The 16,321-nt window shown below is 34.5% G+C and overlaps 1 protein-coding gene across 4 annotated transcripts in view; it reads right to left on the bottom strand.

The window, feature by feature from the left end:
- Cdh19 (cadherin 19) overlaps positions 1-11,135 on the bottom strand; it is a 108,611-nt gene extending 97,476 nt beyond the window's left edge. Inside the window, exon 1 of one of the 4 annotated variants that reach the window (XM_052736451.1) lies at positions 10,789-11,135. The gene's annotated coding sequence lies outside the window, so the exon portion shown is untranslated. The remainder of the gene's footprint in view (positions 1-10,788) is intronic. The other 3 variants (XM_052736450.1, XM_052736448.1, XM_052736447.1) reach the window with 3 other exon arrangements.
- Between the last annotated feature and the right edge of the window lie 5,186 nt (positions 11,136-16,321).

The raw sequence follows: 16,321 nt of genomic DNA, 5'->3' as shown, positions 1-16,321 counted from the left end.
TCAACACACCGGGGTTGGACAAGACACCAAATAGAAAGAAGAGAGCCCAGTAAAGACACATGAATCAGACCTACTCATCGACATACTTAAGAATCCCATAAAAACCCTAAACTGGAAGCCATCATATATACATATAGAACTGGTTCAAACCCTACAATATTAATAGTAAAAAGTTCAGATAAAGAAAAAGATAAGCCACCTCTGAAATGTCTTTAGATTCCTAATCTTATTTTTCATTTCAATTTCATATTTATATTTAAGTTAATTATAGTCTGTATTTAATTTTTATTATTCTTTGGACTACACTGTTAATTCTCAAAAAAAAACCCAAAAAACAAAAAACACACTTGAATTCATACAAGCCCTTAGAACAGTCTTATTTGGAGTATATGGAAAGACTGTTCCTGTGTCATAATGGATCAAAGACTTCATATCCACCACTGAAAGTGCTAAGGTGTGGCACTCAGAGGAGTTATTTTCCCTAGAAAGAGATAATATGAACCACAGATTCAGTGAAAAAGTAGAGGTTAAATTCTATCATGGAGGAGGCCAGGAAGGAACTAGAGACAAGAATTGAAAAGAAATCAAAAAGAAATTCTAATTACTAGCTTACATCCCCTGCCCTGCTGTTCAGGACCAGCTGTTCAGGAGTGGGATTGCCCACAGAGGCCTGGACACTTCATCATCAAACATTATGTGAGAAATATGCCCCGCAGACCAATGTAACTCTTAATTCTTCACTGAGGTTCCCTCTTCTCAATTCACTCCATTTTGTATCATTCACAGACATTAGCCAACACAGTCATTTATTTCTTTTAGAGATGTTAAGTGTAAACTCCTTCATCAAACAAAAAATCTTAATGTACAGTGTATACGTACAGACTTAATCAGTGATTTCAATTGTATGTAATTACACATGTGTACTACACATGGATTTAACTAAAATAAGTCTTTATATCTCTACCACCATTAACTACTAAAGGGAGATGTTCAAGTTAGTTCTTTTGTGCACTTGATGAAAACTAAATTAATCCATGAAGAAAAACCACAATAGTGAAAATGTTCCTACCAGACTGCTTTCCCTGGTCCTGTGTTGTACAAGAAAGCACCTGAACAGACCGCAGAGAAAATTCAGGAAGCGGCATTCCTCCACACTCTTTCAAATTCAGACCCATGCAGACACTGTGCATGCTATTTCAGTCTTTGTGAGTTCATATGAGTTTTGATTATGTTACTTTAGAGGGCCTTGTTTTCTTGGTGTCCTCCATCCTTTCTGACTCTTACAGTCTTTTTGTCTCTTCTCTGGAGTTTGTGAGCCCTAAGAGGAGGGATTTGAAAAAGGCATCCCATTTAGAGCTGTGTGTTCCAAGGTCTCTCACTTTCTATAGAAGGTTTGGCTGTGGGTCTCTGTAACTTTTTCCTATCTGCTGTAAGAGGAGGCGTCTCTGATGATGACAGAACAGGCCACTGATCTATGAGTATAGCTGAATGTTCTTAGGTGTCATTTTATTGCTATGTGGCTTTTGCTTGTTTGATGACTTGTTTTTTTTTTCTTTTTTTTTTTTTTTTTTTTGGTTTTTCGAGACAGGGTTTCTCTGTGTAGCTTTGCGCCTTTCCTGGAACTCACTTGGTAGCCCAGGCTGGCCTCGAACTCACAGAGATCCGCCTGACTCTGCCTCCCGAGTGCTGGGATTAAAGGCGTGCGCCACCACCGCCCGGCTTTTTTTTTTAAGCAGTATTTTTTGGTTTTTCCCGAGGTTCCTGGGCTATCTAGTCTCTGGTTATTTTTCACCTAAGCAATGTCAGATATGGGGTACATATTGTAGAGTGGGCCTTAAGTCAAAGCAGAGATTGGCTAGTTACTCCCTTAAGCTTTGTGACACCATTGCCCTAGCATATCTTTCAGAAAGGACACTATTGTGGATCAAGGATTTGTGGCCAGCTTGGTGTTTACATTTCTCTTCTGGTAGTTGGCAGAGTAACTTCACTAATAAAGACACTGGAAAAAGAGTGGGCTGAAAAGGAAGTATAAACAAAATACTTTGGTCATGGTGTTTTATCATAGTAATAGAAATCTAAGGAGGATAAGTGAGCCATCTTGCTCACTATATAGCATAATTTTTAAAATCTAACCCTAATTGATTAAAATGAAATGTAAGTTACCTAATTTGGAATTTGCTTTCCTTTGTGTGAGGAGCTATGTTTCTGTATGTTATATAAGTTTAGTGACTGATGCAAATTTACTAGTATCCCTTTCTTCTTTCTCTCACTCTAAATTCTAGTTTGTCTTCCTTGGGAAGTGCCTTATTTTTTCCTTGGTTCTTTAAGGTATCTATCCTATGTGGTTATGTAGATTGTATTACACATACAGAAAGCTTGAAACCCAATATTAACATATAAGAGAAAGCATACAACATGTTTCTTTTTTTTTTTTTTTTTTTTACAGATTTTTGATGAAACTGAAACAGAGGCATTCTGTGAGGCTGGATCACCTGAACTACGTGTCTTTATTAGTGTCTGTTCTTTTTTTTTTTTTTTTCTGAAAACACACAAACTTGTCAAGATAACATATGTATTTGAATCAACACAAGTATGGAATATATGATATGCACAGATCAGCTAAAAATTATTATCTGTTCTATTTTATCTGACAGATACAAGGCATCTGTTAACTTTCAAGTCCCTTTGGACTGCATAACCCAATTGTAATATAACTCTCCACGCATACAACACGTGTCTTTTGTCATCAGGGTTATATCACTCAGTATGACTCTATTTTCTAACTGCATACATTTACCTGAACACTGCAAAGCATCATATTTCTTTTGAAATTAATAATAGTTCATTGTGAAAATGCACAACATTTTTATTATTCATTAATCAGATAATGGACTCCAAGGCTGTTTCCAATTTCCAACTACTAAACTAAAAAAGCAAAAAACATGAATGACTTATGTCACTGAACATGGAGAAGTCAAGGTGGTGCCTAAATAGAAACTTCACCCTAATGACTAGCATTCATGTTGCTGGAAGGTATTCTGCACACTGTTAGAAGAGAATTGTAGTCATTAATATGGCCTAGATATAAATGTTTACATACATGTATTTATATGTTTTTTGATGCATATTAATTAGGTGCAATATAAAATGCACTTGCCTCAACTCTAAGAAATCATTGTGTCTCACCCTAGTAATAATAGTAATCATATGTGTGAAAAAACATCATAAAACTAGTATGTTTTATAAGTTGAAGTTCATTGTGTTTTCTTCAATTTAAAATAGTATGAAGAATGTGGTAAATGTATCAATCTTTAAGTTTAAAAAAATTAAGATCTTTGTTTGCTAACATTGAATTTCTGTACTTGCATACACCTCTCAATGTAAAAATCTCTGGGAAAGCAAGGGCAAATTTCTGTTCTCTGGCTTCTTCTTCTGAATTAGATGTTTTAAAACAAGTGACAAATGTTAATCTCAGCCAAATAGTCTGATTATTATGGTCTATGTGGACTTACCCTAGCCATCTTAACTAACATACACAATTGACACTGCTAGCAACCCTGTGAAAGCAGCCCTTGCATCACTGACACTCTTCATACATTGTTCTTATTTTATTTTATTAGTGTGCACAAGTGACATGCTGAATTCAAATGATTTGAATTAGCCATTAACTAATGGGTGTTATTTAAGACAAGAACACTGAATTTTTATACTTGAGTGGGTAAAGAAACAATTTCCTCAAAGAAACTATTTATAATGTTTTTTTAAGGGGGAGATAAAATATATATACAGTTGTTGGCCATGGTTTATTTTAATTGCAATATTTACTAGTTTTTCTTTTTAATTTGCTGTAATAGGAAGATTGAGGATGGAGATGAGAGAAAGAAGAAGACCTAGGATAAAAATACACAATGCACCCGGGCAGCAGTGGTGCATACCTTTAATCCCAGCACTCAGGAAGCATACCCAGGAGGATCTCTGTGAGTTCGAGGCCAGCCCGGTCTACAGAACAAGTTACAGAACAGGCATAAAAACTACAACGAGAAACCCTGTCTCGAAAAATGGGAAAAAAATGCAATTTACCATTTATGCCATTGAAAATTGAAAACAAGCTTGAAGTTAGACCCTTATGTTTGTATGGACATATGTAACTTACTAACTGGTAATAGTTATCTAGAAGTTTAAGCTTTTATAAAGTATTTAGCCTATTGTACTCAAAATATAAATGTAAAAAATGAAATAAAGCTTAAATAAAAAAAATCTCATAATTTTCAATAAATCTTTTCTCTTCCTTATGGGGTTTGGAAATGAACACAGGACATCAAGCAAAGTGGAAAAAGGATAACAAATAAATAAAAATTGTTAAAGATATCGTAATTCCTCAGAGCAAATTATACTATAGAGGCATTGCAATAATATGAAGATATTGGCAAACAAGAGACCAAAAAGCAAGGAGACCAAGGGAGCAGAAAACCCCAAAATAATCTTGAATAGCTATCTGATGTCCTTAAAAATGAGACCATGACATAAGTTATTTTAAAACACAGATTCATTAGCAATTAACATATGCATCTTAGAGATCGACAGAGTAAATATGGAAAATGAAGCTAGAATTTTGTTTTTAAATTTACTCATTTTACATCACTGTTAAGGTAAAATCTGACAATTTGAAATTCCATAACAAAAGAGGGGAAATAAACTCAGTGGCGGTGGCGCACGCCTCTAGTCCCAGCACTCAAGAGGCAGAGCCAGGCAGATCTCTGTGAGTTTGAAGCCAGCCTGATCTACAGAGCGAGATCCAGGACAGGCAGTAAAACTACACAGAGAAACCCTGTCTCAAAAAAAAAAAAAAATGAGGGGAAATAGTTCAAATTGTGTGCACAGGCAGAGACTCTTTATATTAGACTCTAGAAGCCCATGAAGAAAGAACAAGAGTTCATGAGTAAAACCATTCATTTACAAAGCCTCAGTACCGAGTGAGAAACAACACAATAAAGATATGGCCCATAGTATCAGAGAAGATATAACTGTCCAGTCACAAAGCCTCCGTACTGAGAGACAAGCAGCACAGTAAAGAGATAACCCATAGCCTCAGAGAAGATGTTTGCTAGGTATTCATCTGATAAGCAACACATTAACAGAATATATAAAGAAACAAAAGCATAAATAATAAGGTCAGTGTGGTAATAAATTAACATTACTAACACTTCTCAAATATAGAAATACAAATGGCCAATAAGCAACTGAAAATTTAAAAATATTGAACATTTTTAAATATTGGGTAAAAGTAAATGAAATTCTCATCAAGTTTCCATTTCATGAAAGTTTCACCAAAAAATGAATTATTATAATAGGTTTATAAAGGGGTATATTCAAGCATTGTTGGAGTGTGAGAGATATCATCTGATGAGTTTGGAAAGCATATGTCTGTTCCTTTAAAAAAGTAAAAATAGAACTACTATATGATCCAGCTGTCCATCCTTGGGTATGAATACAAAAGTCTCCAATTCTACATACCAAAGAAATAGATGGACAGCTGTGGAGCATCACAAGAGCCAAGATAAGAAATCAAGCTGTGTGCTTCTCATAAATGAATTAATAAGGAGAATTCAATATAAAAATATATACATACAAATATATATAATATAAACTTTTGAAATAATGAGTAAAATTATGTCATTCTCAGAAAAGTAGGTGAAAATGGAGGTCATCATACAAAGTGAAATAAACGAGAGACAATAAGACAATTGGAAGATGTTTTCCTCATATGTGCAGTTCAAACAAAGGAAAGCATACATGGGCAGAATAGCACCATTGGTCAGTTATGTAAATAAAAGTCGGAGGTAGAAGAATAGGAGTGTGATTGGACAGGCGAATGTTGTCATAGTCCATTATAAGCATATATGAAAAAAATATGACAATGAGACAGAGTACTTTTTCATTTAATATATACTAATAATTGTGCCAAGACATCTCACAAACTGTATAATTAAATGTTAAGCATTATTTGTTTTAGACTCTAAACTTGAAAAAAAAATCCTAGATAAATAAATACACAGGCACACATACATTCTTATTAATAATGATAACATTGGCTTATATTTATTCAGTACAATTTAAACAAAATGTACCATAAGTAACGGTAAAGTACATATTCCATGAAATGGTATTTCAATAATGACAATAACTGCAAAAGTGAAATTATAAAACTATTATGAATACAACTTGAAATAATCTTTCTTACACATATATTTAGACATATGTTTTTACATATGTTTTTATATCTATGAATGCGTAATTACTATTAGCTTATAAACTTGATATGACCCTATATAGGAAGATACTGCCTAAGAGGCCAAGAGATAAGCCAGCCTGGAGTCTGCCTGAGTGCCTAGGAACAAGAGCTGTCAGAGGTCCTGATCATGCCTAGCCAATGAGGGGCAACTAGGCAATGTCATTGGATTGGGACTCAGCCTCGGTGCAGGGAGGTGGGTACACTGGGAGCTGAATAATGGTTTTTGAAAATGCTGTTTGCCCTTTCCCTGACTCCAGGTGTCTGTGCCATTGAGTCCACGCCTTCTCATCCCCTCCCCCAAGGGAGCCATTAGTACCCAGCAACACCCCTATAAATTATATAAACTATAAGCCCTTGTTAAGAGTGCAAAATATATAAAGAAATGCTCACGTATAACATGTTCCACAGGGAGCATTATTTACAAAGGATGCATATGTATGGAACTGAAAGAATATTGCAGCCTGGTTCCCTTTCATCCAACACTGCGCAGAAAGGGCAGCATTATCGTTGCTAGTTCAAGAACTATTCCAATACTATCAATGTGTATTCAATAAGGGACAAACAACAATGCTCTGCTTGAATTTCACAAAGCAATGACTATATCCATTCCTTATTAATGTATGCATGATTTAGTTACATATTTGTTTGTGTATTTTGATAGTATTATATGGTGATATTTTATTTGTATTAAAATGTTATTTGTATGTTAATAAATAAAGTTGCCCGGGGGTCAGAGCTATTAGCAAGCCATAGGAAAGCCAGGCGGTGGTGGCGCACGCCTTTAAGTCCAGCACTTGGTAGGCAGAGCTAGGTAGATCTCTGTGTGTTCAGGGATATAACCAGCATTGGAGACACATGCCTTTAATCTCAATACCAACCATAAAAAACCTGGAGGTCTATACAGACAGACAGTGATGAGGCAGTCATGTGGTTGAGTTTACAACCAATGAGAAGGCAGAACCGAAAGTCTTTATAAAGACTTTAACACAGGAAGTAGCTCTCTTTTGGAGAGGTAGGACCACTGCAGGAGGAAGGGTAAGGTTTTAGCTCTTAGCTCTGACCTCTTGGCTTTCTTCTTTGCATTGGTTCTGTGTTTCTTATTTAATAAGATGGTTGGTTACATCTACAGTATTATCATGTTATTAAAGAAGTTTACAAACTCTTCAGTAAATAGTTTAATAATAAAATACACTATAGAATTTTTTGAGACAGTTTAGCTACAATATAACAAAGGCCTGTGACACTTACATTCCTGTAACTTATATATAGTTTATTCATTTGCACAGAAATGTCAGTTTTTAATTATTTCATAGAAAGAAAACTACCTTTGTCATTTTTAAGCATGAATGATGAGCTCAAAGTATCCTCAGTTTAATACACCACATTGTAAAGTTACACAATTCATTCATAATGTAAGATGCAATTAAAGCATGTTATCAAATAGGGATGTATTGATCCTTCATCGTGATAATTCACTATGCTCAGTAACACTTTAAATTTCGATTTTCATATCAAAGTAGAGCATTTGAAGATCAAAGTCACATTTCTCCTTCACTATTAAGTCATACTTCACTGATTTTTATATGTAATTGAATAATTAGTATGAAAATTTCTATAAGAACATTAATGCTTTACTAATTGCAAACCCTGTCTAAGATGAGACCAACATCCTCTTAAACGATCATGTCAATATATTTAACACAACATGTAATGTGGTGGTAATTTGTTGTACTCTAATAAATTTTGCCTGAAGATCAGAGGACAGAGCCAGCCACCAGATTAAAATAGAGGTCAGACCCTGGTGGCACACACCTTAATCCTAGGACTCGGAGGGAGAGATCCATCTGGACCTATGTGAGTTCCAAGCAAAACTGGGCTGCATGACATTGACCCAGTCTAGAAGAGAAACAGAGCCAAGCACACCTTTAACCCCAGTATTTGGGAAACACACAAGCCATTAATCCTAGAATTCAGTCAGAGGATCCTTGGAGTTGGAGATGTGAGAAGTGGCTGTGGCTTGTTACTTTGTTGCTTATGGTCTTTCAGCATTTACACCAATATCTGGCTCCAGGTGTTTATTATAAGACCATTTAAGATTCATGCAACAATGTGTATTTGAAAAATAGTTAAATGGTTAATGATTTTTAAATTTTTCATCACTGAATCACATTCTATCTCTTGAGTTGACAGTAGTTAACAAGTCTCTTATGTCTGGTGTTGATTGGCCTTTTATCAGGTCAAATATCTTCCAGCCAGTTTGGAAATGTCATTTCTCAGTTCTGTGAGCTGTCACTGGAATCATAAAAAATGATTCTTGTAGAAATATTAGGAAGTTCCATAGGACTTTATTTTAGCATTAATTTGTTATACAAAAGTGATAAAAATATCGGAACATATTGGAAGATTGTGGCTTTAAAAGGAAATCACAACAACATTTAACAGTCATTTTATTTTTCTCTTATTTACTTGTAACCTTGATTCTCAATATCAGGCTGGCAGCAATAAATACCAAGGCAGGATATGAAAGATCAATGTATTCTTTTAAACACTGAACAGTTTTCTATTTCTCCTGAGTAAATGAAATGTTCACTACTAAACATTAACTTATAAGATGTAAGATTTTTTGTAGATGTATGCTAAAATGATGAGGGGAGAAACAATTTTCAATTAATATTCATTTATAGGATATAATTCAACAAAATTATTTTCTGAAAAACACATAGAAGACTTTTATGCATGTTTTCATTTTATGTAAATTAGTTTTTATCTTAAATGAAATATAAAAGTATGCGTAATCACAAGGTAATATACATTCAATGTAATATTTAAATTAAGTTATGGACATGTATTCACCTTAAATATTTTCTGATAGTGAAAAACTTAAAAATGTACATTATCTTAAATCATCTCCAAATCAATTTACAAAATTCCTATGGATAACCATTTCTAAGTTTCCAACATGGGCAAAAGACAAAACAGCAACATCAAAAGTGTAAATAGAAGAACTACTTTAAGGTTTGTACAAACTGGAAAAACTACTGTTTATAGGAGGATGTGTGTATGTGTGTGTGTGTGTGTGTGTGTGTGTGTGTGTGTGTGTGTGTGCATTTAAGCAGAAAAGTGTAGGGCAGTAATAAAGAGCAAAGTTTACCTGAATAAGAGGGTATAAAATGTAGCTACATTTCATACAATGTAAAATATACTTTGTTAAGTGTTAAAGAAGTCTTGACAAGGAAACACATTTAAAAAACAGGAATTGTGTATTCTTTTAGTTACATAAATATTACTTTATTTGTAAATGATCCCACATATGTAATTTAGAATCATTTATGTATTTAAAAATATATTTCACTGGTTATTAATTTCAAGCATCATAAATGCTCATAATATGGAAATCAAATTTCAATGTAAAAACAATATTCTTGCTTCTAAGTTGTGTTTGTGAATAAAGAAGTATATATTAATATTAATGCATCTATTATATAAATTATATATACATTTATTAATCATACACACATTCAAAGTATACATATGTTATAAAACTTAAATTAATGAGTATTTATCTTAATAATAAATCCATTTAAAAAGTTAATATATAAATTTATATACAGAAAACATTCTTTGTACCAAACATTTCATTTGTATTTAATATTCTAGATTTTATAAATAACTTTTGCAACTTACTTTAGGATTTTATTATAATTAATAATGCAATCATAACTAGAGTTGAATTAGAATTTATTCAGATGTTGCTTAAACTTCATTATTTTCTTAATTTTGATTTTTTAATTCTTCTGCTGGATACATTATCCTTTGTCTAATATATAATTTGAGATATATAAATGTCTTTGCAAATACATCCATACAAAAGTGTAACTCCTTGTCTTACTCAGTATCTTTATTTTTATTTGAAACATAATATTATTTACTGCTTAAATTCTTTCAACAATAATTTTTAAAGAAAATGGAAAAAATATGAAATTATGAAAAGGGGGAAGAACATAAATAATTGTTCCCTGATTTTGATAATTGTGAGTCTTCAAAGAAACAGTGCTATAAAAACATGTGAGAAAAATCCATTCTGAAAAGTATTAATCAAGAAATAAATTGTTATATTCAATATTTATTTTATAAAGAAGTGTATTTCTAATGATTTGAAGGAACACAACTTCGTTATCCATGTTTCATAATCCTACAAAGCAAATGCATGATGATTTAAAATAAAGTCCAGTATTATACATTCATAGAAGAAAACTTTCTAATCTCCTAATATTTCAGCATTTTCCCCCTGATTTTGTATTAACATAGTAGAAATATGTTCTTATATATAATTGTTTTAGGAAATGTCCAACACATGTATTGACTTCAATAATTGCTAGATTGCTTTTCTTTATCAAACGCCAAGTAGCCATCAGTTTTCAAATACTTGCTGACTTTGTCTAGTAAACAAACATTATTTTTAGATTTCAATCTATGCCAGATCATACGAGTCTCACCTGCTCAGATTCAAATCCCAGGGCACCTGAGTAAACGGAAACTTGAGGTTGCTACCACTTACAGGAGGAAGAAAGAAAAAGATCTTCTGACTTAGTTTTACAAGCTTCTCAGAAAAATCTCCATATCTCAATGTGCTCTGAGTTAGGGATGCTGTGCTTTTAGTAGCACAACACTGTCAGTATGTCACTGCTTACTCAATGCTATTTCGGGTTCACCAAGCAGAACCATGAACACTGAGTCCTTTGTGTAAAATACCAAAAGGCCATTCTGATGGCTGTTCTTAGTCTGAGGTTAAAATGGAGACAGCAAAACAAGTAGTCTGAACTGATCTTTTCTTTTCTTTCATTCTCTCTGTCTCTCTGTCTCTGTCTCTGTCTCGCTCTGTCTCTCTGTCTCTCTGTCTCTCTCTCTCTCTCTCTCTCTCTCTCTTTCTCTCTCTCTCTCCTTGTTTCTTTCTTGTTTTGTATTTTTGCTAATAACAAGCAAAGGAGACTCCTAGCTTGAGGTGACAAAAAGGGGAGTTATGTAAGTATTCTGCGAGTGAATAGGACATGCCCCCCTGCTTGAGGATTAGCCCAGCAAACAAATGATCATTTTAAAGCATGGACAAAAGTTACTAAAAGGAGAAAAGTTCTTCGCTGTATGTCTAGGTCTTCTGGATCCTTTTTAATTCAGCCATTTTTACTTAGGAATCAAATACATGCATAGTGAGAAGACATCTAAATTACAATATTTTATTTCCCTTGGCTTATTTATTAAACAAATATTTTCATAAGTTACTTTTATCATAATTAAAATTAGTGACAAAGTATTTATTATTTATTATGAAATCAGAATTTCTCTACAAGTTGTTTGTGCAAATTATTTATAATTAAAATAATTTTGAAACAAATGAAAGAAGAGTTAAAGTAAGGAAAACATTGTTTAAAAAATAATTTTAAAAAATTATTTTGAATCTTGAATATGTGAGTTCTCACATACTTGTGAGAAAACAACCCTCAATTTCAGGAATCATACTTATTACATGAAAATTTTGTTTTGAAATCAGTTTCATTTTTATTGTAACCTTGAAAATATAGCAGCAGATGGGATAGAACATAGCAGGTAGCTTATAATATCAGAAAGTGTATGCTGATCAATTTATGCTTCATATTTGGATGTACAACAAACAAAGCTTATTAGTTTCAATTAGCGAAACAATTTTATGTGCCTTTGTGATATGAGGCAAAGTTAAGTTCTGTGCACATATTCACATAGCAGTACTTATGTACTTGATTTTCCTGGATTTTTATGACAATTTTACCTGATGTATTGTACGCATTATTGAAAAATCTACAATCACAATCAATTAAATAATGATTTATTTATTCCTAAAATTCAATGGAATAAGTTTACAAAGCAACAACAGTCTAAAATGTTTATATGTATTTTTGAATATATGCATGAAAACAATTTGTTTTTAATACATATAATTGCATATGCATCAATCAGAGGCCCTTAGTTTTACTGATCACATTTTTCTTAATCTTTCCTGAGGCATCACACTCAAAACTAAGGATTCTCTTTATTCTTTCTGCCTAGGGATTTTCAAAGTATCTAAGACCATTTCAGTTTTGCCCTGGCACAATGGAATCCTAAGCTCCAGCATCTGATAGTGGTGATGGATCCTCTCCGTGTGAGGAACTTTTCTTTGTGGGTCCTGAGTGTCCTTGCCAGTGCTTCCTATGAGTAGGGCTATGATGGAAGGGACAGTTTCTGGGATAAACTGCTGTCTTCCTCAGTCTGGGCTAACCTGCAGTCACAGAACTGCTTTTACACAGATTTAAATGACCAGGGTTTAGAATATGGATATATTTTAAGCTGGTTATCTCAGACAATACAGCCATGCATATATTCACCAATACTCTTCAATAATCTTTTTACTTAGAATTAGTAGCTGTGATGTCTGCAAGGATTCTCTTGAAGCCTCAGTGTGTCGCCTTAGTCTGAGACTCCAGATAATGTTTCTGGATTTTTGAACATGCTAAACAATTATGGTGATATTTTATTTGTATTAAAATGTTATTTGTATGTTAATAAATAAAGTTGCCCGGGGGTCAGAGCTATTAGCAAGCCATAGGAAACCAGGGCAGTGGTAGCGTACGCTTGTAATTCCAGCACTTGGTAGGCAGAGCTGGGTAAGTCTCTGTGTGTTCAGGGATACAGCCATTATTGGATACACATGCCTTTAATCTTAATACCAATCATGGAAAACCTGGAGGCCTATACAGACAGGCCGTGAGGAGGCGGTCATGTGGTTGGGTTTACAACCAATGAGAAGGCAGGACAGGAACTCTATATAAAGACTTTAACACAGGGGTAGCTCTGGTTCGGAGAGGTAGGACCACCGCAGGAGGAAGGGTAAGGTTTTAGCTCTTAGCTCTGACCTCTTGGCTTTCTTCTTTGCATTGGTTCTGTGTTTATTATTTAATAAGAAGGTTGGATACATCTACATTTGGCGCCCAACGTGACAAGAATTCATTAAAAACCGCTTGACTTGGCTTGGCGGCAGGTCCGGTTTCCAGCCTGGGCGGCCCGGCTGCCTAGCTTGGGCCCAGGCCTGACTGACCCGCAGCTGGAGCTACTTGCAACTGCTATAAACAACTCAGACCTGCCCTGCTGAACAGGGCCCCTGCCTGTAAAGCCAAGGCTACACTTTCTCTCTCTCTCTCTCTCTCTCTCTCTCTCTCTCTCTCTCTCTCTCTCGCTGGATTCACACCTCGAACACCAGGTGGCTGTGAAATTCCCTGGGATTCTACTGTTCTACCCAGACTTGGTAAGTCAATTAACATATCTATTTAAAAGAGAATTTTTTTCTACATTAAAAAAAAAATGGGCTTTATGTGTACAATTGGGCTTTGTTTGAAATTTTAGGCACTCTGACAATGGAACAACTATATGAAAAGATTAATATTGATCGAATTATTCAGTTTATTACTTTTCTTATCCTCATTTTACTATTTAAAAAGATCGTCAACTTAAGTGCCAGGATAACAGTCTTAGAAAAACTTGTTAAACCGGTAAAAATGAATTATAGAGAAATTCAAATTCAGACAGAAGAAATAAATAGTGAAGTTGTTTCAAAATTGGATCGTAAGGTTACAGAAAGAAAGCCAGTTTTCACACAATCACCCTTAATTTATCCAGTAGCCGTACAGCAGCTACCTGATGAAGAGAATGAACAAAATACTTGGGTTCCAGTTGAAATGTTAGACTTACGAAGATTTAAGGAGGCAATAGCATCTTATGGCATGCACTCCCCATATGTAAAGCAAATGTTAAACACCTGGTCAACTTGTAATAGGATTATACCAAAGGACTGGCGGGAATTGGCACAGGCTGTTCTTGAACCCGGACAAAATCTCCAGTGGAAAATGTGGTTCAGTAATGAGGCTAAACATATAGAAAGACAATGGAGGGATAGCGGAATACAAGTCTGCCAGGATCAGCTTATTGGCGAAGGCCAATATGCTTCAGTACAAACACAATGTTCATATGATGTCCAAACCCTACTTCTATGTAAAACGGCAGCTTTGAATGCATGGGACAGAGTTGAAGAACCAGGAAAAAAAACTGAGTCATTTACAAAGGTTATACAGGGCCCCAAAGAATCTTTCACAGATTTCTTACAAAGATTGACTTCAGCAGTACAAAAAATGGTCCCGAATTAAGAGGCTAGTCAGATAATAATTGAATCTTTAGCCTTTGAGAATGCAAATGCAGCGTGCAAAAGAATAATTAGGCCATTAAAGGCAAGATCTGCACCTTTGGAAGATTGGATTAGAGATACAGTTAATGTAGAGGCTTATGACCATGATGATATGTGGGTAGGAAAAGCAATTTCAAAAGGTTTGAGCAATGTTAGATGTTTTGGATGTGGAAAGCAAGGACATTTGAAAAGGGATTGTAAACAGGTCATTCCTAGAAATAATGTTTATTCAAGGAACACTGGCAACAGAATGCCCCTTCCTTCTGGAGTATGCAGAAGGTGTGGTAAGGGAAAACACTGGACCAACGAATGTAGATCAACAAGGGACAGACAGGGTAACCCTCTGCCTCGAGCTTCGGGAAACTCCCAGAGGGGCCTCAGGCAGGCCCCCACAGTAAATCCAGTTCAAACCTTTCCTGCAGTTGTAGAGGAAACCCCTACTCAAAGCAACTAAATAACCAAATGTCTATTGGAATAAATCATGTTAGTCGAGATGATGAAACAGAGAAAATAGGAAATACAGGAAAAATCATAAAGAAAATTTTTTGGCAAACTTCTATTAATGAACAAAGACCAAAACTAACAATAAAAATAAATGGTGTTTTGTTATCTGGTCTGGTAGACACAGGTGCTGACATTACCATAATTGCACCAGAATTTTGGCATCCAACTTGGCCTCTTCAGGAGGTAAACATTCAACTCTTAGGAATTGGGACATTATCTAGAGTGAAACAAAGTGTAAGATGGCTTGAATGTATAGGTCCAGAAGGACAGAAAGGAAAATTAAAACCATATATGGCTAACATAGCTATGAACCTGTGGGGTCGAGACTTGTTACAACAATGGAATACTCAGATTAATATCCCTCCAATCTCAGGAACAAATCATAAATTAGTACATGTTTCTGAGAGAAATATCAAAAGATATTATTCTAATGAGTGCTCACCAGCCATCCATGTCATACAAGAACAGGGCACAACAACTGATAATCTTCCAAAAACATTAACAGCTCTACCTTTAAAATGGTCAACAGACAAGCCTGTATGGGTTCAGCAATGGCCTTTAACAACAGAGAAACTCCAGGTTTTACAAGAGCTGGTGGAAGAACAGTTAAATGCTCATCATATTGAAGAATCAACCAGCCCTTGGAATTCTCCTGTATTTGTTATAAAAAAAAAAATCTGGTAAATGGAGAATGGTAACAGACCTTAGAGCAATTAACAAAGTAATTCAGCCAATGGGCTCTTTACAATCTGGAATTCCTTTACCTACTCTGTTACCAAAAGGCTGGCCTCTCATAGTTATTGATTTAAAAGACTGTTTCTTTTCAATACCCTTACAAGAAAAAGACAGAGAAAGATTTGCTTTCACAGTGCCTACTTATAATAATTCTCAACCGGTTAAAAGATTTCAATGGAGGGTTCTCCCACAGGGAATGTTGAATAGCCCAACTTTGTGCCAATATTTTGTAAAACAGCCATTGGAAGTGGTACGTAAAAAATTTCCTAAATCTATAATTTATCATTATATGGATGACATTTTATTGGCTGATTCAAATGCAGATACTTTAGAAAGAATGTTTGAAAAAGTAAAGAAAATTTTGCCTTGCTGGGGATTACAAATTGCTTTAGAAAAGGTACAAAGAGGAGATTCTATTAATTATTTAGGATATAAAATAGAACTTCAAAAAATTAGACCTCAAAAAGTGCAAATTAGGAGAGATCGACTACAGACTCTTAATGACTTTCAAAGATTATTTGGAGACATTTCTCATTTAAGAACTA

This window comes from Peromyscus californicus, unplaced genomic scaffold (assembly GCF_007827085.1).
Source record: "Peromyscus californicus insignis strain IS unplaced genomic scaffold, ASM782708v3 Scaffold_14__1_contigs__length_90479793_seg_1, whole genome shotgun sequence".
Lineage (NCBI taxonomy): Eukaryota > Metazoa > Chordata > Mammalia > Rodentia > Cricetidae > Peromyscus > Peromyscus californicus.
Note: the sequence above shows the minus strand (reverse complement) of the source record. Positions and strands in the feature narration are given on the sequence as shown.